Source organism: Rhinoraja longicauda, chromosome 23 (genome assembly GCF_053455715.1).
Source record: "Rhinoraja longicauda isolate Sanriku21f chromosome 23, sRhiLon1.1, whole genome shotgun sequence".
In the NCBI taxonomy this organism is placed as follows: domain Eukaryota; kingdom Metazoa; phylum Chordata; class Chondrichthyes; order Rajiformes; family Arhynchobatidae; genus Rhinoraja; species Rhinoraja longicauda.
Genome location: NC_135975.1, coordinates 25393538 through 25417304, shown reverse-complemented (window position 1 = coordinate 25417304; position 23767 = coordinate 25393538). Strand labels below are relative to the sequence as shown.

The 23767-nt window shown below is 47.5% G+C and overlaps 1 protein-coding gene across 2 annotated transcripts in view; it reads right to left on the bottom strand.

Annotated features, from left to right (window-relative positions):
* Positions 1-23767, bottom strand: part of LOC144604950 (proton myo-inositol cotransporter-like) — a 110432-nt gene that overhangs the window by 25168 nt on the left and 61497 nt on the right. The gene's annotated exons all lie outside the window — the stretch shown is intronic.

Sequence of the window (23767 nt, the reverse complement as noted above, 5' to 3'; positions counted from 1 at the left end):
GTCATAGCTGTGGCACATAATATCAAATATATTTTGTGTGACTTCCTCTCGATGTGGATGCTTATTGCCAGGTAAATTTCCACTTCAAATTCAAGTCACACCTTGAATTCAGCTGAGAAAATGCGACCTCTTTGGGAAAGGATCCAGTGAAGGAACATCTCCTGGCTATGTGATGTGTTCCAACAGTGCACTTCAACTGGACGTTCCTTCACTGCTATGTGTTGATATTGTCCCCTTCCTCCTCCGACTGCAATGCAATGATTATTATGCAAAAGGTGCTTCTCATGGTAGTGTACCCCACATTATGATGGAGTTCCTTTCCCAAAAAACTATCCATAACACAAACCCTTTTTCCCCCATTGAATCCCATGTTATGATTCTCATGAAAATGCATTCATACTGTAAGTTTTTCTTTTCATATTAATGCCCCTCTCGTGGTGCAGTCTATAAGCAGGGGAAGTCTGATTGCATTGCAGGCAGAAGAGAAGAGTGTGTTATTTTAATTAACCAGAAAATGGAAGTGTTTGGTAATAATCATTGCACGTATCAATAGATGAGTAAAAACCAAACTACTGGAGGAACTCAGCAGGTTAGGCAACATCGGTGGAGCAAAAGAATAGTTAATATTTTCGGTTGAGCCCTGCATCAGGCATCAGAAGTACAACTGAAAGTCCTAATAAAGACGGGGAACCAAGAAAGGTGGGATAATCCTTGCCTGGCCAGCAATAACCCATTATCTGACACAGCAGCTAGAATACACAAGTCATTCTAGACTGCCCAAAATAAAAGATATATTGAGCTTCCTGAATCTGAATCTCTGAAGATTCGCATTCGTACCCAAGGTTACCTTAAATGCAGTTTATCCTGTAATCTTGAGATAGTGATAATTTCCACACAGATAAGTTGCTATTTCTACCAGGAAAGATCTCAAGTCTAAATAGTTCACGGTGACAGCGATCTTCATGTCAGCAGTCACTGATAGGTAAATCTCTGGATGCATTGCTCCACTGAGAGCTGGAGGTCAGAGCGTGGCTCCCTCTGTACTCACTTGGCACATGCCTTTCTTTTCCTTCAAATTTCTCTGGCAAGTCTGCCTCTTGCCACTGGCTGTGCTGCAGGCCAGAAGAGCCACAACTAAAGTACCTACAGCAAGGAGAGAATAGAGTGTAGGTGTTGCTTAGTGCTCTTGCAGATACCTCACACAACATTTGTCCTTGGAGGAAACCAAGCCGTTATTCACACAGCTAAACAACAGTGCAAGATTATTTCACCACTGTCAAGACCTACTTTCCTTAGGATAGCTCTTACTCTTTTCCACCAGAATTACAATGTAGATTTTTAACAGAGAGGTTTAAAATGAATCTCTGTATTTATGTCATCTTATGCACTAAACATGCTGTAATCACAAGTGTGCCATATACTATATATATTGTATTTAACTGTTATCTAGTGGATGCGAGGGAGTTTTAAATCATTCACTCACGTTGCTTGAGTAAATTATATTTTTAGACTATTAAAAGACATTTGGACAGATATATGGATAGGAAGGATTCAGAGGTCTATGGGCAAAATGCAGGCACTAGCTCACTGTGCCATGGACAAAGTAGGCCAAAGGGGCTGTTTCAATGTCATTAATCTCTACGAGTCTATTATCTTTGATACAGTGAAAATGTATTAGCTAATTAACCAGAAAATGGATGTTATTTTGTTCGATAATGATCATTACACATAATTAGCTTCTTATCAAACCGATCTCAGAAATCAAGTTTCGTAATTACTTCCTATGGAAACACAAAGCATACTTATATTATAGGCTCTAAGTATTTTTGAACATTTTCATGATTTTAAAAGCAAAGAAAAATGCCAGAAGTCATGGGAACAAGTGGGATGGATAATATTCTGTGGGTCATGTTAGTCTAAGCACAATGCATTGCAAGTGTCTAAAACAGCAGTAAACATGCTCAGAAAAACAAAATCTGTCCAATAAGTCCCTTAAGACAGAAATTTTAACTATGTAGTGGACTCGTAACACAGAATACGTATGTTATCTAAAATGTTTTACAAAGACAAAAAAAGCCAATAACTCGGAATTAAAAATAGATATGAAACATAAGAAATTATTTTAAAACATGGATAAAATAGTTTGCTTGACTCAATGCTGACTTCTGGAAAATGAACGAAACAAACTCATTAGCCAATCGAGTCCATGCTGACCTTCAAGCACCCACTTAATCTGACACATCTCATTTAATTCTCTGCACATTCCCATCAGCTCTCTCTACATTCTCACATGCCGATTTGCAGCAGCTTAATATACCAAGCTACACACCTTTGGGACGTGGGAGGAAATAAAAAACCCATGCAATTGCAGGAGGAATGTTGCAACACTAAACAAGGAGAACCAGAAGTCAGGATTGAACCCACATCATTGGAATTGTTTGGAAATAGCTTTACCAGCTGCACTTCTTCTTGCAAGAACTTTTAGTGGCATTCTGGCACAATTCGTTCTGGTGAAGCCCTGCATACCTCTGAACAATAAAGCAAAATCACGCTGGGTGCCCAAAATAAGCCATACCACAAAAGCAAAATAGACACTCAATTTAGGCAGTACTGTCAAAGATTGAATGTTTCAGACGTTAAAAGAAACTAAAGATTTTTTGTTAAATGGGTCTGGTAATATGTTCAGCACCACTTACTTAATGGAGAAAATAGTATCCTAACTGTTTAGTAACAAGTAAATAAGTAATTAATACATGGCAGTACCATGTTTATTGGTGATGCAAAGGATGCACACCTGAAATAATTGGTGCACCGATCAATTTTTTTTCCAATGATTATGCAAAACAGCTGCTTCAATGAGATAATTAAAAGTATTTGATGACTCTCCATTGTTCTGTCAATTTATTGTCATGTGTACCGCGGTACAGTGGAAAGCTTTTGTTGCATGCTATCCAGTCAGCAGAAAGACAATACATGATTACAATCGAGTCATTTACAGTGTAGAGATACATGATAAACGAATAATGTTTAGTACACGGTAAAGCCAGCAAAGTCCAATCAAGAATAGTCTGAGAGTCACCAAAGAGGTAGATAGTAGTTCAGCACTGCTCTCTGGTTGTGGTAGGATAATTCAAATGCCTGATAACAGCTGGGAAGATTCTGTCCCTAAATCTGGAGGTGTGCGTTTTCATATTTCTATACCTTTTGCCCGATGGGAGAGGGTAGAAGTGGAAGTGGCCAGGGTGCAACTCGTCCTTGATTATGCTGCTGGCCTTGCCAAAGCAGCATACATCAATCTTATTAATCTCCACACTAATAATTACATACCCCAAGGTCTGCACTTTGAGTCTTTGTTTGAAAAAAAATATTCATGCAAAAAAAGTACAGTAGGTAAAGGTTGCTATTCAAAAATAAACAAATTAGAAAGCAAATAGTTATTTATTGTTCTTACTTTAAAGCACTGGCAGGAGGCCTAACCCAGCAGGCTGTTTTCCCAGGTGTTGCTTGTGTAAACTTTATCCTGGTCTCCAGATTATGTTATTTAGTCATAATCTGAAGGAAATGTGGGTCACTGTTCATATTATCAATGGGAATAGCTCTCTGTACATTAAAGCTCATTCAATCAGAAGAGGGGGTGATGATAAAGAGAGGGGGTGTTGGCAGTGAAAGAGATTGGGCAGGTCGCTGTAGAGCAGAGAGAGGGTGATGGTGGAGCAGAGAGGGGTGGTGCCGATGGAGCAGGGTGGGAAGATGCTGATGGAGTAGAGAGGAGGGTGCTGGGGTGGGGGGGGGGCAGAGGGAAGTTGACTTGATTCCACTAGCCCCGAGAGCTCTATCTAACTCTCTTTTAAATTTATCCAGTGAATTGACCTCCACTTCCTTCTGTGGCAGATAATTCCACAAATTCACAACTCTATGGGTGAAAAAGTTTCTTCTTACCTCAGTTTTAAATGGCCTCCCCTTTATTATTAGACTGTGACCCCTGGTTCTGGACTCTCCCAACATTGGGAACATTTTTCCTGCATCTAGGCTGTCCAGTTCTTTTATAATTTTATACATCTCTATAAGATTCCCTCTCATCCTTCTAAACTCCAGTGAATATAAGCCCAGTCTTTCCAATCTTTCCTCGTATGACAGTCCCTCCATCCCAGGGATTAACCTCGTGAACCTACGCTGCACTGCCTCAATAGCAAGGACGTCCTTCCTCAAATTAGGAGACCAAAACTGCACACAATACTCCAGATGTGGTCTCACCAGGGCCCTGTACAACTGTAGAAGGACCTCTTTGCTCCTATACTCAAAGGCCAACATGCCATTAGCTTTCTTCACTGCCTGCTGTACCTGCATGCTTACTTTCAGTGACTGTACAAGTACAAAACTGTGTGCAGTTTTGGTCTCCAAATTTGAGGAAGGACTTGCTATTGAGGGCATGCAGCGTAGGTTTACTAGGTTAATTCCCGGAATGGCGGGACTGTTGTATGTTGAAAGACTGGAGCGGGGGGTATGGGGAGAAGGCAGGAACGGGGTACTGATTGAGAATGATCAGCCATGATCACATTGAATGGCGGTGCTGGCTCGAAGGGCCGTATGGCCTACTCCTGCACCTATTGTCTATTGACACCAAGGTCTCGTTGCACATCCCCTTTACCTAATCTGACACCATTGAGATAATAATCTGCCTCCTTGTTTTTGCCACCAAAGTGGATAACCTCACATTTATCTACATTATACTGCATCTGCCATGCATTTGCCCACTCACTCACTCAACCTGTCCAAGTCACCCTCCAACCTCCTAACATCATCTTTGCAGTTCACACTGCCACCCAGCTTTGTGTCATCTGCAAACTTGCTGGCGAATATAAAGATTGGGATCATGTACAGGCAGATGAGATCAGTTTAACTTGGCAACATGTTTGGCACAGACATTGTGGACTGAAGTGACAGTTCCTGTGCTATTCTGTTCTATGTTCTCTGTGGACAGTCATCAACAGATGACAATTAAGACAGAGGCTATAGTGAGGGAAAGACAACCAAAGCTTTTATAGATATGTCAAAAGAAAAAGATTAGTTAAGGCAAATGTAGATCCCTTGCAGTCGGAAACAGGTGAATTGATCATAGGGAACAAGGAGATGGCAGACCAATTGAACAAATACTTTGGTTCTGTCTTCACTAAGGAAGACATAAACCATCTGCCGGAAATAGCAGGGGACCGGGGGTCTAAAGAGATGGAGGAACTGAGGGAAATCCAGGTTAGTCGGGAAGTGGTGTTAGGTAAATTAAATGGATTAAAGGCAGATAAATCCCCAGGGCCAGATAGGCTGCATCCCAGAGTGCTTAAGGAAGTAGCCTCAGAAATAGTGGATGCATTAGTGATAATTTTTCAAAACTCTTTAGATTCTGGAGTAGTTCCTGAGGACTGGAGGGTAGCTAATGTAATCCCACTTTTTAAAAAGGGAGGGAGAGAGAAAACGGGGAATTATAGACCAGTTAGCCTAACATCGGTAGTGGGGGAAATGCTAGAGTCAGTTATTAAAGATGTGATAGCATTACATTTGGAAAGTGGTAAAATCATCGGACAAAGTCAGCATGGATTTACCAAAGGCAAATCATGTCTGACGAATCTTATAGAATTTTTCGAGGATGTAACTAGTAGAGTGGATAAGGGAGAACCAGTCGATGTGTTATATCTGGACTTTCAGAAGGCCTTCGACAAGGTCCCACATAGGAGATTGGTGTACAAACTTAAAGCACACGGTATTGAGGGTTCAGTGTTGAGGTGGATAGAAAATTGGTTGGCGGACAGGAAGCAAAGAGTAGGAATAAACGGGTCCTTTTCGGAATGGCAGGCAGTGACTAGTGGGGTACCGCAAGGCTCAGTGCTGGGACCCCAGTTATTTACAGTGTATATTAATGATTTGGACGAGGGAATTGAATGCAACATCTCTAAGTTTGCGGATGACACGAAGCTGGGTGGCAGTGTTGGCTGCGAGGAGGATGCTAGGAGGCTGCAGAGTGATTTGGATAGATTAGGCGAGTGGGCAAATGCATGGCAGATGCAATATAATGTGGATAAATGTGAGGTTATCCACTTTGGCGGCAAGAACAGGAAAGCAGAGTATTACCTGAATGGTGACCGATTGGGAGAAGGGGAGATGCAACGTGACCTGGGTGTCATGATGCACCAGTCATTGAAAGCAAGCATGCAGGTGCAGCAGGCAGTGAAGAAAGCGAATGGTATGTTGGCATTCATAGCAAGAGGATTTGAGTTTAGGAGCAGGGAGGTTCTGCTGCAGTTGTACAGGGCCTTGGTGAGACCGCACCTGGAGTATTGTGTGCAGTTTTGGTCTCCTAACCTGAGGAAAGACGTTCTTGCCTTAGAGGGAGTACAGAGAAGGTTCACTAGATTGATCCCTGGGATGGCGGGACTTACATATGAGGAAAGACTAGATAGACTGGGCTTGTACTCGCTGCAATTTAGAAGACTGAGGGGGGATCTTATAGAAACATATAAAATTCTTAAGGGGTTGGAGAGGCTAGATGCAGGAAGATTGTTCCCGATGTTGGGGGAGTCCAGAACCAGGGATCACAGCTTAAGGATAAGGGGGAAGTCTTTTAGGACCGAGATGAGAAAACATTTCTTCACACAGAGAGTGGTGAGTCTGTGGAATTCTCTGCCACAGAAGGTAGTTGAGACCAGTTCATTGGCTATATTTAAGAGGGAGTTAGATGTGGCCCTTTTTGCTAAAGGGATCAGGGGGTATGGAGAGAAGGCAGGTACAGGCTACTGAGCTGAATGATCAGCCATGATCATATTGAATGGCGGTGCAGGCTCGAAGGGCTGAATGGCCTACTCCTGCACCTATTTTCTATGTTTCTATGCCTCTGAATAGTAGTCAGATTGACCTCAGAGATGATTAAATAACACAGGTCTCAGCAAGTAGTGTAAATAGGTAGTTAATGGCAAGGATAGATGCGTCCCTTGCTAATCTCAAGACCAGGCATATCATTACAGAATGAATTTTGCCTAATTTATTAAATTACTGAATTAGACTTGTGCATAACTGGTGATTATTCAATCACTACCCCATCTCCTCATTCGTGATCCTACTACAATGCAAGACATTGTGAACTAGGTTGTCTTCAAACTTCACTGAAGAAGGGTCTCGACCCAAATCGTCACCCATTCCTTTTCTCCAGAGATGCTACCTGTCCTGCTGAGTTACTGCAGCTTGTTGTGTCTATCTTTGGTTTAAACCAGCATCTGCAGTTCCTCCTTACACACTTCACGCAGACAATAATGGATCCACAAAATGCACATTTATACTTTGAGCGAGTTAGAAAATATTGTTTTGTCTCTACATTCAGAAGACCTCTGCCAATTACGGTCAGGATAACTCTGCAAAGGGAATTTGCTCAAGATCAGTGAGGATTTGGTGAGAAGTGGAGCAGATAGTAGACTGGCTCATTGCCAGGGGACTCTGCTCTGCCAACAATACTCCCAAACAAAATTTTCTGAATTGTCTCATTTCGCTGTATGTTTTTGTGCATTTGTGCTGCAGTTATAATCTAAAAACTGTTTTTTATCTTTTCATTGATTTGTATAATTTTAGTTCAAAGCTCCAAATGGAAATGTTTTCCTCTAATTAACTGTCAATCACAACACATTTCTGGAAGATACAATCATTCCATCCAATAACCATGCTGACAGTAGCAAAAATAAAGCATAATATTTGCATGTCACATGGCTTGAAAAAGTCATATGCAAAGCCATTTTTAACCAAAATAAAATAAAAGCAGCTTCCACCTGTCTAATGGAGAAACAAGGAACTGCAGATGTTGAATCAGTCTTAGGAAGGGTCCCCTAACCTGAAATGTCACCTATCCAAGCTCTCTGGAGATGCTGCCTGACCCACTGACCTCCATCACTTTGTGTCTTTTTTTCCCACCTTTCTAATATTACTCAACTCTAGTAATAGCTCAGCTCATTTGCTGATGAAATCCACATACGTAAGACAGAAAAATAAAAGCAAGCCAAAGAGAGCAAATTCCTGCAGGAAGAGAGGAGCTATGCAACCTGCGGGCATCACAAGACCATAAACATACAAATCATGAGGAAGGCAAATTGGTGACGGTTGTCAGGCAAGCTGTGCATCAAGGTTTAAGGTTTCAAGGTCAGTTTATTGTCACATGTACCAATTAAGGTACAGTGAAATTTGAGTTACTGTATAGCCATACGAAGTGAAAAGCAACAAAACACACAACCCCATAAAAGTTAACATAATCATCCACCACCGTGGATTCCATATTCCTCACTGTGATGGAAGGCAATAAAGTTCAACCTCTTTGTTCTCCCGCGGTCGGGGCAGCCAAAGCCCACGCAGCCGACGATCGAAGCCCCTGTCGGGGTGATCGAAACTCCCCCTTCGGGGTGGTTGAAACTCTCTCTTCGGCATGGAGCTCCCGAGTCGGCCTCTTCTTACCAGAGACCGTGGGCATCACGATTTTAAAGTCCAAAGGCCCTGCAGTTAGAGCTTCCATGTGTGACAATCAAAAACATGGAACAATATCACAACAATTTAAAAAAAACCTCTAATATCCCAGTTTTACCTGAGCATTCAGCCACTCCCAGGCAGACATCGACCTGAACAAAGAGCCAAAGTATAGTGGACCCGTTCAATAAACGTCTGAATCTTCACACAGCTTCACAGATTCTCGTCCAGCAGTGAGAATAGAACCTGGGGTGGGCAGCAGGGGGTCTCTGGGGCTCAAGACCCCACAGGTTGAAGGAAAGAATCCTCACTGGCACAAGGGCAACCTGGGCCCACTGCAAGGGGACAGTGGAGCAAACCATTAACCTTCATGCTCAGCACTTGTCTGTTCCCTGATTAGTGATCAACCCGTTATTGAAATTACACCTCCATGTACGTGCATGTACACTGGCCACTTGTCCCAAAATGACCAGGCAAGTTGCACAGCAGTAACCTTTGTTACTGAACATAAAAGCTATCATGGTAAACTCTGTTGACTTTTGGAAGTCCCTGACCAACTTCCAAAAGAGCTCCAGCACGGACCAGAGGAAGAAATGGAGGAGCACATTGTTTCATTACAGCTGACGTCATTAAGCACATTGATATCTCACTTAGAACTTAAGCACCTGTAAAGATTCAGCATGTCCACGAGGATTCTCTCAAACTTTTACTAATTAGAAAAAGTATTCTAACATCATGCATCTCAGCCAGGTGTGGCAACTGCTCTGCTCTTGTCCGCCTGAACCTACAGAGAATGGCAAACACAGCCCAGTCCATGGTAGGCCCATTATTTGCTTCTATGCAGTCTATCTTTAGAGTGCCTTGCATCAGGATGACTGGTGGTATTGTCAAGGATGCCTACCACTAATTCCTCTTCTCCCTTTTTCCTCCCAGGAGAAAATACAAGAGGTGAAAGTTCATATGTTCAGTTTTAAGAACAGTTTCTTTCCCACAGCTATCCCACTGCTGACCCAATCACCTCTTTCACAACTCCTTCCCGGAGATCTTGCCATGTGCTCTGATTCTTAATTCTATCTCATTTGATTATACCATTTTATTTCGGAGTCACGTGAGTGACTACGTGAAGACCCCGTCCAGCACGCATGCGCGACATTAGCGTTCAAGCAGTGCAGCGCGACGAACGGGAGTTCAAGGTGCTCCCGCTACAATTTGAAAAGTCGGGCCGACAGGTAAGTTTTACCGTGGCCGTGAGTATTTTCTCTGTTGTCTGTTTTATGTTCCAGACCAGAGGGAAGAAACTTGCAGCTCGCCCCCGTTCGTTTTCCGTTGAGGAACGTTCTTTGGAGGGGGGGCAAGAGGCGGCAAACTACCGAGCCGAGCCCAGCACCGCTAGCGCAGCCTGAGCAGCGAGCTGGAGGTACCTGCAGCCAGAACCGGGCGGTAGTATCCGACGATTCGGATGAAGATGCCACACCGCTACAGAGCGGCACTGGCAGCCGCCTAAGCCGAAAACGGCTTATGGAGCAAATGCTCCAGCGAGATCTGCTGAGAGAGCAGCAGCAGACTCGCCAAGGGAGCCCAGGTACTCCCGCAGTGCCCTTTACGGCACTGGCCATTGCCTCACCTTCTTTTGAAGGCAGCATTGGCGACCAGGTCTGGGCTGGTCAACAAGATGGGTTCTTGGCTGAAGATGTCCGGAGTACGCAGAGTGTACAGGATCAGGAAGAGCTGCTGGGTGTGGTCAACCGCTACGTGGTCATTCCACGAGGGGGTCGGCCTTTAGAGCCGAAACTGGCAGCCAGCATTGACCACCTGTCCTCAAAACCCCTACAAGAACGGGTGGTCAATGAGGCTCTTAAACTATATTCAGCCCCAGAAAATTGTACATCATTGAATGTACCAGCTGTAAACAGCCAAATTTGGGGACATTTGGGGCAGAACATCAGGAACCTGGAGTTGAAGCTCCAGAAAATCCTTAAACCCCTGACTGCAGGGATGACATTATATGCTCGGTCCATTGATGGTGTGGACATCTCCACAAATCAGCAAGATACATTAGCTCTGCTGTGCACCAAGGAAATCATCAAGCCTGCCCTCAACCCTAAGTTTGCGGGACTTTGCAAAACACCGGGTTCAGAACCTCCAATTCTGCTTTTGAAAGGACCTTCCAAAAAAGGTGAAAAACCTAGAGGAAGAATCCAAGACCTTTGGTCTCGTGAGGGCAGGTTTGGGACCGAGCAGACCTAACAAACCCAGGCGGCAGTACCTCACGGCGTCCACCAGTCGTAGACCACCATATGGGACTGGTGAAAGCTCGGGGTCCGCAACCATTCCCCGTAAGCCTTTTTAGGCCAGGGCCCAGAGCGGACCCCATGGAAAATGCGCCACCCCCAACAACTTCAACAGCAGCCCTCTACAGCCCAGCAGACACCTCATCGCCCAGCGAAGAGGCAGAAGTAGCACCAGTAACCATGGAGGTAGGTGGGTCTGGTTCCTCTCAGCATATGAGCAGTAGGGGCTCTATACTATCAGGGGGGAGATTGCACTTGTTTTTGGATGCATGGGAAACCATCACTAATGACAAGTACATACTAAGCTGCATTCATGGCTATAAAATTGACTTTGTTCATGAAAACATTCCGCCAGTTCAGCATATACCCCAAAGGGTATTCACCCTCTCAGTCAAAGAGAAACAAGAGGGTCAAGCTGAACTTGTGAGGCTACTAGCAAAAGGTGTCATTGAAAGAACAAAACATGAACCTTTGGAATTTGTGTCTAACATTTTCACTAAAACTAAAAAAGATGGTGGATGTCGCATCATCATTGACTTAACTACGTTAAACGAGTCAGTTAAGTATACACATTTTAAGATGGAAACTTTGAAACCGCCAGACTTTTGATTTCTAGAGGGTACTTTCTAGCAGGCATTGATTTAAAAAATGCCTACTACTCAGTACCCATACACAAGGAGCATCGTAAATAGCTATGGCAATTTAAAACCAAATGGACTAACCTCCGCTCCAAGGTTGTTCACTAAAATCTTAAAACCCGCCTTCGCATTATTGAGGAAACAAAAGCATATAGTCATGGCGTACTTAGACGACATTTTAATAGTAGGGAAAACCTTGGAGACAGCTATTTTGGCAGTAGCAGCCACCAAACGTTTGTTTGAAACTTTGGGGTTTGTCATACATCCAGATAAATCCAATTTTACACCGTCCACTACCATGGACTATCTTGGATTTACGATTGATACTGTTCGCAGAAGGGGAAAGCATCACAATTGACACTAACATGCCACGAACTACTGCATAAACGTCAGCCAACCATACGGCAGGTAGCTAGAGTTATTGGTAAAATGGTAGCAGCTTTTCCAGCTGTACAATTTGGGCCTTTGCACTACCAAAATTTACAAAGAGCAAAAGTGCACGCACTAAAGCAAAACTCAGGTCACTTGACCGAGCTATGTATTTAACTGCTGAATCCATTCCAGAGTTACAATGGTGGACAAGGAACATTAGGCTCAGTTTCCAGTCCCATAATAATCACCAACCCAGTATTAACCATTCAAACGGATGCAAGTGCTTTGGGCTGGGGAGCAACTAACATGCAATCCAGCACAGGGGGCAGATGGACTAATTCTGAATCATCTTGCCTACAGACACGGGGTATCAACTATTTAGAAATGTTGGGTGCGTTTTATGGTTTAAAAGCATATTCATCTAATACGGATCATGCACATGTCCGGTTGCAATTAGATAATACCACGGTGGTGGCTTATATCAACCACATGGGTGGTGTAAAGTCGATATCGTGTGACAAATTGGTCAACCTAATCTGGCAATGGTGTGTCGAAAGACATACTTGGTTACCAGCAACTTACCTACCAGGTAAGCAAAATACAGTGGCAGACACCAGGTCACGCAAATTTAACGATAACATCGAATGGATGTTAAATCCCAAAGTATTTGCCGAAATTACAAAGCAATATGGCACACCAGATATCGATCTATTTGCATCCAGGCTGAATCACCAGGTACCAACGTATGTCGCTTGGGAACCAGACCCTGAGGCAGCAGCAGTTGATGCATTCACGCTGTATTGGGGGAAAATGTTCTTTTATGCCTTTCCTCCCTTCTGCCTCATCAGTCGGGTATTACGCAAGATTCAATTGAATTCCGCTTCAGGAATCTTGATAACACCCGACTGGCCTACACAGCCATGGTTCCCAGTGGCCCTCGACATGGCTGTCGAAACACCGTTGCAATTCCCCAGCAGTCCGGAATTATTAATCCACCCAGTGTCAGGCATTAGTCACCCGTGCCATGACAGAGTCAATCTCCGGGCTTGCAGATTCTAAAAAGACCTCTACTGGGCCTGGGACTGTCTGAGGACGCCATCAACATGATGACCGCATCCCACCGGGAGTCCACCAGGAGACAATACCTGACCAACATAAGGAAATGGGAACGGTATTGCTCCAAAACAGGAACTACCTACAACAGCGCCATAAATACAGCCAGGAGTGCGTTGTCAGCTTATTTGGTTCCAGCAGCAGGACAACTGGCTTTGGGGTCCCATCCACTAGTAATCAAAATCATGAGGGGCATTTTTAACACTAACTCCCCCAGACCAAGGTACACTCAGATCTGGGATGTCAGCATTGTGCTGACGTACCTTAGGGGATGGCCACCGCCCAGGGCACTCACGCTGGAACAACTTACACTGAAATCAGTCATGCTCATGGCACTAGTGTCAGCTTAAAGGGTACAGTCCCTCCACCTTCTGAGGCTGGACAGCATGACAGAGTCATTGGACTGTTTCACATTCCATATTCAGGGACTGGTCAAACAAACTAGACCAGGTACCACGCCTCCAGTCATGGAGTTCTGGGCATATTCATCTGAACCACGGCTGTGTGCCAAGACCCATCTCGCCAATTACATAGACACAACATACAACTTAAGAGGGAGAGAAAAAGCCTTATGGATAAGCCACAAGAAGCCTCATGGTCAGGTGACGAGCCAAACCATTTCAAGGTGGCTCAAGCAGGTGCTTAAGTCCACGGGAGTCAATACGAATGTTTACAAATCTCACTCCACCAGGGCTGCATCTACGTCGGCGGCTAGTCGAATGGACGTGCCTATGGACCATATTCTGGCCGAGCAGGATGGTCCTCGGAAAGAACTTTCCAAAGGTTTTATAATAAACCGCTGGCGCAACCTGCTACATTTGCAGACAGAATTTTAGAGTCTGCAGATAATATTTAATTTAAGCCCTGGGGAGCTCTCTGTTTTTTGTTGTCATTAATAAACCTTTTTGTTCACAAACAGGTTCTTGATCGCGATAACATACTTCCTCCCTCTAAGGTCTTCAGACAGTGAGTGAAGCATGAGCTGGTACACGGTTCGGAATCACAGAGCTTTGAAGTCTTCACGTAGTCACTCACGTGACTCCGAAATAAAATAGTAAGATTAAACGAGAACTTACCAGTTCGAAGTTTGATCTGTATTTTATGAGGAGTTACGATGAGGGATTACGTGCCCTCCGCTCCCACCCTCTATTATACAGATCAACTGGTAATTAAGTTCTTATTTTTTCTTTACTATATTTATTTCAATCGTTGTGTTTTTTCTGTGAATCCACACCGCTGCTTTGAAGAATGTCGCGCATGCGTGCTGGACGGGGTCTTCACGTAATCCCTCATCGTAACTCCTCATAAAATACAGATCAAACTTCGAACTGGTAAGTTCTCGTTTAATCTTACTATTTTTCCACGTACAATTTTTTTAAACTTCAGATTGCACTGCAATCTGCACCATTCTGTTGTCTTGCACTCATCACTTTATTTATTGATGTATTTATTATTACCTCATTTACTGTCTACTCTATGAGCCTCATCACTTTATTTATTGATGTATTTATTATTACCTCATTTACTGTCTACTCAATGAGCTTCATGTCATAGATTCACAGAGTGATACAGTGTGGATACAGGCCCTTCAGCCCAACTTGCCCACACCAGCCAACAATGTCCCAGCCACACTCGTCCCACTTGCCTGCTCTTGGTCCATATCCCTCCAAACCTGTCCTATCCAAGTACCTGTCTAACTGTTTCTTAAATGATGGGATAGTCCCAGCCTCAACTACCTCCTCTGGCAGCTTGTTCCAAAAGTTATACCTCAGTTTCCTATTAAATCTTTTCCCCTTCACCTTGAACCTATGACCTCTGGTCCTCAATTCCCCTACTCTGGGCAAGAGACCGTGCCCGATCTATTCCTCTCATGATTTTGTTCACCTCTATAAGATCACCCCTCATCCTCCTGCACTCAATGGAATAGAGACCCAGTCTACTCAACCTCTTCCTGTAGCTCACACCCTCTAGTCCTGGCAACATCCTCGAAAATCTTTTCTGAACCCTTTCAAGCTTGACAATATCTTTCCTATAACATGGTGCCCAGAACTGAACACAATATTCTAAATGCGGTCTCATCAACGTTTTATACAACTGCATGACCTTCCAACTTCTATACTCAATACTCTGACTGATGAAGGCCAAAGTGCCAAAAGCCTCGTTGACAACCTTATCGACCTGTGACTCGACCTTCAAGGAACCATGCACCTGCACTCCTTGATCCTTTTGTTCTACAGCACTACCCAGAGGCCTCCCATTTACTGTATAGGTCCTACCCTTGTTCGACGTCCCAAAATGCAACACCTCACACTTCTCAATAAATTCCATCAACCATTCCTCTGCTCACCTGGTGAATCGATCCAGATCCTGCTGCAATCTTTCACAACCATCTTCACTATGTGCAAAACCATTCACTTTTGTTTTGTATCATCAGCAAACTTACTAATCTTGTCCTGTATGTTCTCATCCAAATTATTGATGTAGATGACAAACAGTAACGGGCCCAGCACAGAACCCTGAGGCACTCCACTTGTCACAGGCCTCCAGTCCGAGAAGCAACCTTCCACCTTCACCCTCTGCTTCCTTCTGTAGAGCCAATTTGCTATCCTTGGATCTATCTCTCCTTGGATCCCATGCGATCTAACCTTCCAGAGCAGCCTACCATGCGGAACCTGGTCAAATGCCTTACTGAAATCCATGTACACAACATCTACAGCTCTGCCCTCATCGACCTTTTTGGTCACGCCTTCAAAAAAGTTATTCAGATTTGTGAGACACGACCTCCCACGTACAAATCCACGCTGACTATCCCTAATCAGTCCTTGCCCATCCAAATGTCTGTATAACCTATCCCTTAGAATACTTTATCGTAACTTTCCAACTACTGTGAACAAGGAATTGCAGTGGCATATATGCCAATAAAATAACCTGAATTGGAGCCATTTCTGGGGATAAGGGTGCTAATTACATCTGCTCTAAAACACAGGGGACATTATAATTGTGCTTTCACTGGTTGAACGTCAATTATGTAAAAAGAGTCCAGTGGCCAGGAAAGTATGAATAAAGCCTTGTCTGACAAGTCAGTAAACTCATAGGTTTTGATATTTGTTTAAAGTATATTTTCTTGATTTTCAATCAGAAGATGTCTCCTTTTTCCGCTCCAGGCCAAAGTACTATAACAGATCAGTGTTGTTCACAGGGGTAATCAGCCAGGCACAGCTGAATTGTCAGTTCAAAAGCAGAAGGTAAAAGGGGCACAATACACAGACAGGCACACTTGTCTCTGCTTCAGTGAAGGAGGTCCCATGTAATAAATATCCTGATTACGTACTGCAATGAGCTTGCACTATTGCCAGCCATTTCCTCATGATCAGATTTTATTACATTCCAGCTGAATAGTTTGTAGAACATAAAACATGGATATGTATTCAGGGGTATTGGTCATTCAGATCTGTCCATTCATTGCAAGGGTATTTATAGAAAATGCAGAGGATCACAAACTCAGCTTTCACGAGCACTGCAGCCAAAGGAGGCAAGTGTAAACTCCACATCAACTCCACAGTCAAAAAGGCCCAACAGGGGATGTACTTCCTGTGGCTGCTGAGAAAACACAATCTGCCATGATCCAGTTTTATAGTGCCATCATAGAGTCTGTCCTCACCTTCTCCATTATAGTCTGGTTTGGCTCAGCCACCAAGCATGACATCTGGAGGCTGCAGAGCATCGTTCGATCAGCCGAGAAGGTTGTTGGCTGAAACCTTCCCCCCATTGAAGAACTGTACACTGCAAGGGCCAGGAAGCGAGCAGGTAAGATCATCTCTGACCCCTCTCACCCTGGCCACAAACTCTTTGAAGCACTTCCCTCTGGAAGGCGACTCTGGACTGTCAAAGCTGCCACAGCCAGACATAAAAACAGCTTTTTTTCCACGAGCAGTAGCTCTACTCAACAACCAAAAGTCTGCAGCCTCCTTTTGCTCTGGTATTTTATTTCATTCTTCATATATTTAAATTATGTTTTATTCTTAATTGTTTACTGTATGTCATGTTGTTACTTGCGAGCAAAGCACCAAGGCAAACTCCTTGTATGTTTAGATACTTGGCTAATAAAATGTATTCAATTCAATTTATTCAATTCCATTCTCCTAGGGATAAGATACGCCTTCCCTTGGTCTGGCTTTTAACCCCTTTCGCCTGTCCGTCACGTAACGAGGGGGCTGACCCAAGGAGTGGCCTGATCCGCCACAGGACCCCCCCCAAGAACCGGAGGTACAAAACGGACAGGAGGGCGCACGAGGCGACCAGCCCGGGTGCGCACCATGACCGGCGCAGGGACCGGCGACTGACCGACAGGTGGAGGGGTCGTAGCAGACACTGGAGGGGGTAGCTAGGACGGGGGGCGACCGCGCGGGCGGGGCTGTGCAAACGGCACCGGCCGATCAATGTCCACGTGTGCTGGCTTCAGCCATGCGATCGAAACAGTCTCTCTGCGACCCCCCATGTCCAGAACGAATGTGGCCGAGCCGTGTTGCAGGACCCGGAAGGGGCCCTCGTACGGCCGCTGGAGAAGTGATCGGTGTGCGTCCCTGCGCAGGAACACAAACTGGCAGTCCTCCAGAGCGGCAGGGACGTGTGGCTGGAATGTCCCATGACGTGACGTGGGCACAGGTGCCAGCCTGCCCACCGTCTGCCGAAGACGTTGCAGGGCATCAGAAGGTTGCTCCACTCGACCCTGCGCTGGTGGGATGAACTCCCCGGGAACCGTCAAGGGGGCCCCGTACACCAACTCGGCGGAGGAGGAGGCCAAGTCCTCCTTGGGTGCGGTGCGGATCCCCAGCAAAACCCACGGCAGGGCGTCCACCCAGTCTGGGCCCGTGAGCCGAGCCTTCAGGGCAGCTTTCAGCTGGCGGTGAAAGCGTTCCACCAACCCGTTCGACTGTGGATGGTACGCCGTAGTGTGGTGTAGGCTGACACCCAAGAGCCTTGCCATGGCCGACCACAGTTCCGAAGTGAACTGTGGCCCCCGGTCGGATGTAATGTCCAGTGGCACCCCGAACCGGGCGATCCAGTGCGCCGCCAAGGCCCGCGCGCAGGTGGCCGTCGAGGTGTCTGCCAGCGGAATGGCCTCCGGCCACCGCGTGAAGCGATCTACCACAGTGAAGAGGTGGGTCATGCCCCGGGACGTCGGCAGCGGCCCCACGATGTCCACATGAATGTGGTCGAAGCGCTGCCGAGGGACACGAAACTCTTGCAGAGGCGCACGCACGTGTCGCTGGATTTTTGAGGTTTGGCACGGGATGCAGGTGCGTGCCCAGTGTGCAACCTGCTTACGCAGCCCGTGCCACATGAAACGGGAGGATACAAGGGCCACCGTCGCCCAAATGGAGGGGTGAGACAGCCCGTGGAGCACCTCGAATACCCTGCGACGCCAGACGACAGGGACGATGGGCCGAGGCAGGCCAGTGGAGGTGTCGCACAACAGTGTTGTATCCCCGGGGCCACAGACAATGTCCTCCAGCTGCAGGCCGGACACGGCTGTACGATAGGCGGCCATCTCCTCGTCCCCCAGCTGTGCGGCTGCTAGGGCGGAATAGTCGATCCCCCCGGCCATTTGTAGGACGGCGTGGATCGCGGGTCTAGACAGGGCGTCAGCCACCCTGTTGTTTTTTCCCTCCACGAACCGAATTGAGGTGGTGTATTCCGACACATAAGCCAATTGTCTCTGTTGCCGCACAGACCACGGATCCGAAACCTTGGCGAACGCAAAGGTGAGTGGCTTGTGGTCTGTGAACGCGGTGAAGGGTCTCCCCTCTAGGAAGTACCGAAAGTGGCGTACCGCGAGGTAGAGGGCGAGGAGCTCCCGGTCGAACGCGCTGTAATGCCGTTGGGCCCCGCTGAGGTGCCTGCTAAAGAAGGCGAGTGGCCGCCAACACCCGTCGATGTGCTGCTCTAGCACCGCACCGACCGCCACCTCAGAAGCGTCCACGATCAGGGCGGTTGGGGCATCCTCCTTAGGATGGACGAGCATCGTGGCCCTGGCTAGGGCCTCCTTAGCCTGCTCAAAGGCCGCTCCTGCTTCGTCGTCCAGCCATGAGGTGGAAGAGTGGGCGCATAGTTCTGGCCACCGACGGCAGGAAGCGGTGATAGAACGAGACCATCCCAACGAATTCCTGCAGGCCCTTGACAGTGGTCGGTCGGGGGAAACGGCGGACAGCTTCGACCCTGTCCGGAAGAGGTACCACCCCTTGTGGGGTCACCCGATGGCCGAGGAAATCGATGGCCGTCACCCCAAACGGCACTTGGAAGTATTGATTGACAACCCGTACTCGCTGAGGCGTTTACACAGCTGGCGGAGATGGGTGCAGTGCTCCTGCTTCGAGCGGCTGGCCACGAGTACGTCGTCCAAGTACACAAAGACGAATTCCAGGCCACGGCACACACAGTCCATAAGCCGTTGGAAGGCCTGTGCGGCGTTCTTCAACCCGAACGGCATCCGCAGGAACTCGAATAGGCCGAACGGGGTGATGATGGCAGTCTTGGGGATGTCATCGGGGTGGACCGGGATTTGATTATATCCACGCACAAGGTCCACCTTGGAGAACACAGATGCTCCGGCCAGGTGGGCATTAAAGTCCTGGATGTGCGGAACCGGGTACCTGTCGGGAACGGTCGCATCATTTAAGCGCCGATAGTCCCCGCACGGTTGCCAACCCCCGTCCGCCTTGGGGACCAAGTGCAGTGGTGACGCCCACGGGCTATCGGAAGGGCGCACGATGCCCATTGACTCCATCTGACGAAACTCCTCTCGAGCTAGACGGAGCTTGTCTGGAGCGAGACGCCGCGCTCGGGCGTGCACGGGTGGCCCGGTGGTGGGGATGTGATGTTGCACCCCGTGCTTGGGAGCGGAGGAGGAGAAGTGGGTTTCCACAATGTCCGGGAAGTCCGCCAGGATGCGCGCGTACGTCGCATCCACGGACGACAGGTGTCCGACGTTGGGGGAGACCGGCCTCAGCGTGCTGGAGTGCACCAGGCGCTGCCGCCTGACATCCACGAGCATGGAATGCGCCCGCAGGAAGTCGGCGCCCAGCAGCGGCTGGGAAACATCGGCAATGATGAACCGCCACGTGAACCAGTTGTCGCCGAAGTTAAGGGCGAGCTGGCAGACCCCGTAAGTGTTGATGGGGCTACCGTTCGCCGCAGTGAGGAGGGGGCCGCGTTTGCCCGTATGGATATCGGCGGTGGAAGGAGGTAGGACGCTCACCTCTGCTCCAGTGTCGACGAGGAACCGACCCCCGGTGCGGCGATCCCGGGCGAACACATGATGGATCTGGCCGGCCGCCGAAGGGATCACTGACGGCCGGCCCTTGCGTTTCCCGGAAAGGCACAGGGTAGGCGACATTGCTTGGCGTTCGGTCCCCAACGACGGTGATAATAGCACCAGCCGCCTTTGCTGGTGTCCGGTGGTGGTGCAGACTGGGATGCCCACCAGCGACCTCCGGTGGTCTCCAGCGGTATTGGAGGTGGTGCTGCTTGGGCCGACCACCAGCGACCTCTGGTGGCGTCTGGCTGAATTGTCGGCGGGCCGTGCGAGAAGGGCGTGCCGGCACCGGGGTGCCCGATGGCGGCCGGATTTCGCCGCGGGGGTCGCCCTGAAACGGGGTCGACGGCGGCCCCAGCTTGCTGTTGGCCTTCCGACGCCGCGGAAAAGACGGCTAGGGCTTCCAGGTCCTCCCGACGGGACATCCAGATTTGATCAGCGCACTCGCCCAGCCGCTGCGTGTCGGTGAAGGGGTCCTCAGCGAGCTGAGAACGGAGGTCGACCGGGAGCTGCCGCAGGTAGGCCTGCTTGAATAAGAAACAGGGCGGGTGGTTGCCCATAAGGGCGAGCATGTCCTCCAGAAGGGCCGACGGCCGTCGGTCCCCGAGCCCCCCCTGGCTCATAACGCGAGTTGCCCTCTCGGCGTTGCTGAGGCCGAACCTCCTGATAAGGAGTTCTTTAAGGCCCTTATATTTGTCATCCGCGGGGGGGTCATTAAGGTAAGGCTTTACTCGCCTTGCTGTCGCCTGGTCCAGGGCGCCGACGACATAAAAGTACTTCGTCAAGTCGACGGTTACCCCTCGCACAGCAAACTGTGCCTCTGCCTGCTGAAACCAGACCTCAGGCTCTTCGGTCCACAGGGTCGGGAGTTTGAGGGAGACGGCCTCGAGGTCGGCAGTACCAAGAGGGCGGCAGGACCGGGTTGCACGAGGGCGGCAGGACCGGGTTGCACATTATCGTTTGACATCACTACGTGTGATGTCCGTCGAGGTCACCAATGTAGTGGCCTGGCGGAGGCCAGAGAAAAGGCAAGACGCCAGGCAGTGTTTAGTAAGATTCTTTTATTAGGCTGTGAGCTCCTGCCCACAGCGTAGTTCTCCTAGGGATAAGATACGCCTTCCCTTGGTCTGGCTTTTAACCCCTTTCGCCTGTCCGTCACGTAACGAGGGGGCTGACCCAAGGAGTGGCCTGATCCGCCACACTCTCAATTTAAATATGAGCTCCCGGTTGTTTGAGAGGACGACTCTGTAATCTCAATATAGCCAGAAGCAACTCAGTCATACCTTAATTAGGTATTAAGTCAATGCCAGCTGGTACATACAGTATGACATTTTTTAAATTCCGAAAATAAACTTTATTCAGAACAAAACAAAACTGTGCAAATGTTGTTCTGACATCCTAGCCTCTATAAATTCATTAATGTCATACTCAAAAGTGTTCGCAACTATCTTCAAATAAAACATCCTTGCCACGCATGTGGTCTTCTGGGGTAAAATCCCTTCCCTACTTTGAGGGGTGTTGCTACCAGACTCTGCCTCTCAATGTTCAGCAATGAAAAGACCCTGGACTGTGGTCCTCCCCCACAGACCCTTGGCACTGGCTACACCAAGCTTCCGCATGTCCCTCAGCACGCACCCCTGCAGTCTGGAATGGGCCAGTCGGCAACAATCCCTGACGAGCATCTTGCTGTGCTGGGAGGCTAACATGTTTCGGGCGGACCAAAGAGCATCTTTCACCAAGTTGGTGACCTTCCAGCAGCATTTGATATTCATCTCTGAAGATGTCACTGGGAACAGCACATAAATCAGAGTGTCCTCTGTTACGGAGCTGTTTGGGATGAACCGTGACAATGATCCATCATTCACCAGACCCATTTCACAAATTCACACTCTGTGAAGAGGTGGGCAACAGTCTCCTCTCCTCTCCTCTCCATTGCGGGTGTTCAAAGGGCAGCGTGCAGTGATAGTACGAATCTGATGGTGCAGGAAAGATCCAATCCCAGATGAGGTAATTGATAGTGCACCTACTAAGGTGTGTCTTTGTGGCTCTAAATGAGAGTATAGGCGACCATATCTATCCTTTGTTATTTATATTCCACAGCCTCTACATGGCGGCGGTGCCAGGTTCATCCTTCTTTTGCAACACTGGGGAAGACAGCATTTGATGCCCACCAGCTTTGGCACTACGCACAGCCTGATACAGCTACACACTAAGATGGTAATTAAGATGAGGGCGTCATTGGGCACGCTTTTTCCCCCATTGTCTGCAGACATGTGCATGACCCTTTGGATTTGCTCCATCTTTGATTCCCAGATGAACTGGAAAACTACTTGAGTGATCGCCAAGTCAAAGGAGCAGGGATGACCCACAGCTGCACCAAGTACAGCAGCCCTGAGAGAGCCTCACACCCGATTACTAGATTTGTCCCAGTTATCAAGAGGGAGTGCGTTTCCACAACCCAATTTCTGCTTGATCTTGGCTATTCGCTCCAGCCAATCCTTGTTGCATGCCTCAGCCCCTTCAAACCAAATTTCCACAACTTTCAGGCAATCAGACTGGATGATAAAGGGGATGGATGATCAGTCGGGCAATTTGCCGAAGACCTTGGCCCCACTCTTCCTGCGGTTGATTCTGGTTCCTGATTGCAATTGAAACAGGGCACAAATGCTGATCAATGATTGTGAATCTGAGCTAAAGATGGCAATGTCGTCCGTGTACAGAGAGATTTTGATCTGAGTGCTTCCATTGCCAATCAACCTTCTTATGCTCTCGAGCTTTCCGATGGATTCAGCAAAGGGTTCCATACAGCACACAAACAAGACAGAGGAGAGTGGGCAACTCTGCCTGACTCCTGGTGAAGCTAACCATTTCCCACACATTGATTTGGACTGCACTACAGATGTCAACATTGAGTAAAACTGTGGAAAGAAAGAACTGCAGATGCTGGTTTATACCAAAGATACACAAAGTCCTGGAGTAACTCAACAGAAAGGGAAATCAGAGGTATGAAAAGTTACAGAACAAGTCAAAGCCGACACCGGCAGCCAAAGAGCCGACAATGAGTTAGAGGGATGTTCTTTGGGTTAATGGACTCGAGGGATATGGGGAGAAGGCAGGAACGGGGTACTGATTTTGGATGATAAGCCATGATCATGTTGAATGGCAGTGCTAGCTCAAAGGGCTGGATGGCCTACTCCTGCACCTATTTTCTATGTTTCTATGGTCCATTGTTGGCTGTGGAGGAGGTGATATCAAAAAGATACGAACAATGAAACTAGTAAGATGACTGGGGTTGGGGGGGGGGGAGGGATGGAGAGAAAGGGAATGCAAGGGTTACTTGAAATTAGAGAAATCAATATTCATATCGCTGGGTAGTATGCTACCCAAGCAACAATGAAGTGCTGTTCCTCCAATTTGCATGTGGCCTTACTCTGACAGTGGAGGAAGCCCAGGACAGAATGGTCAGTATGGGAATGGGAGGAAGAGTTAAAATGTTTGGCAACCGGGAAATCACGTAGGCCAAGTCTGCTTTTGGTCTTATCGATATA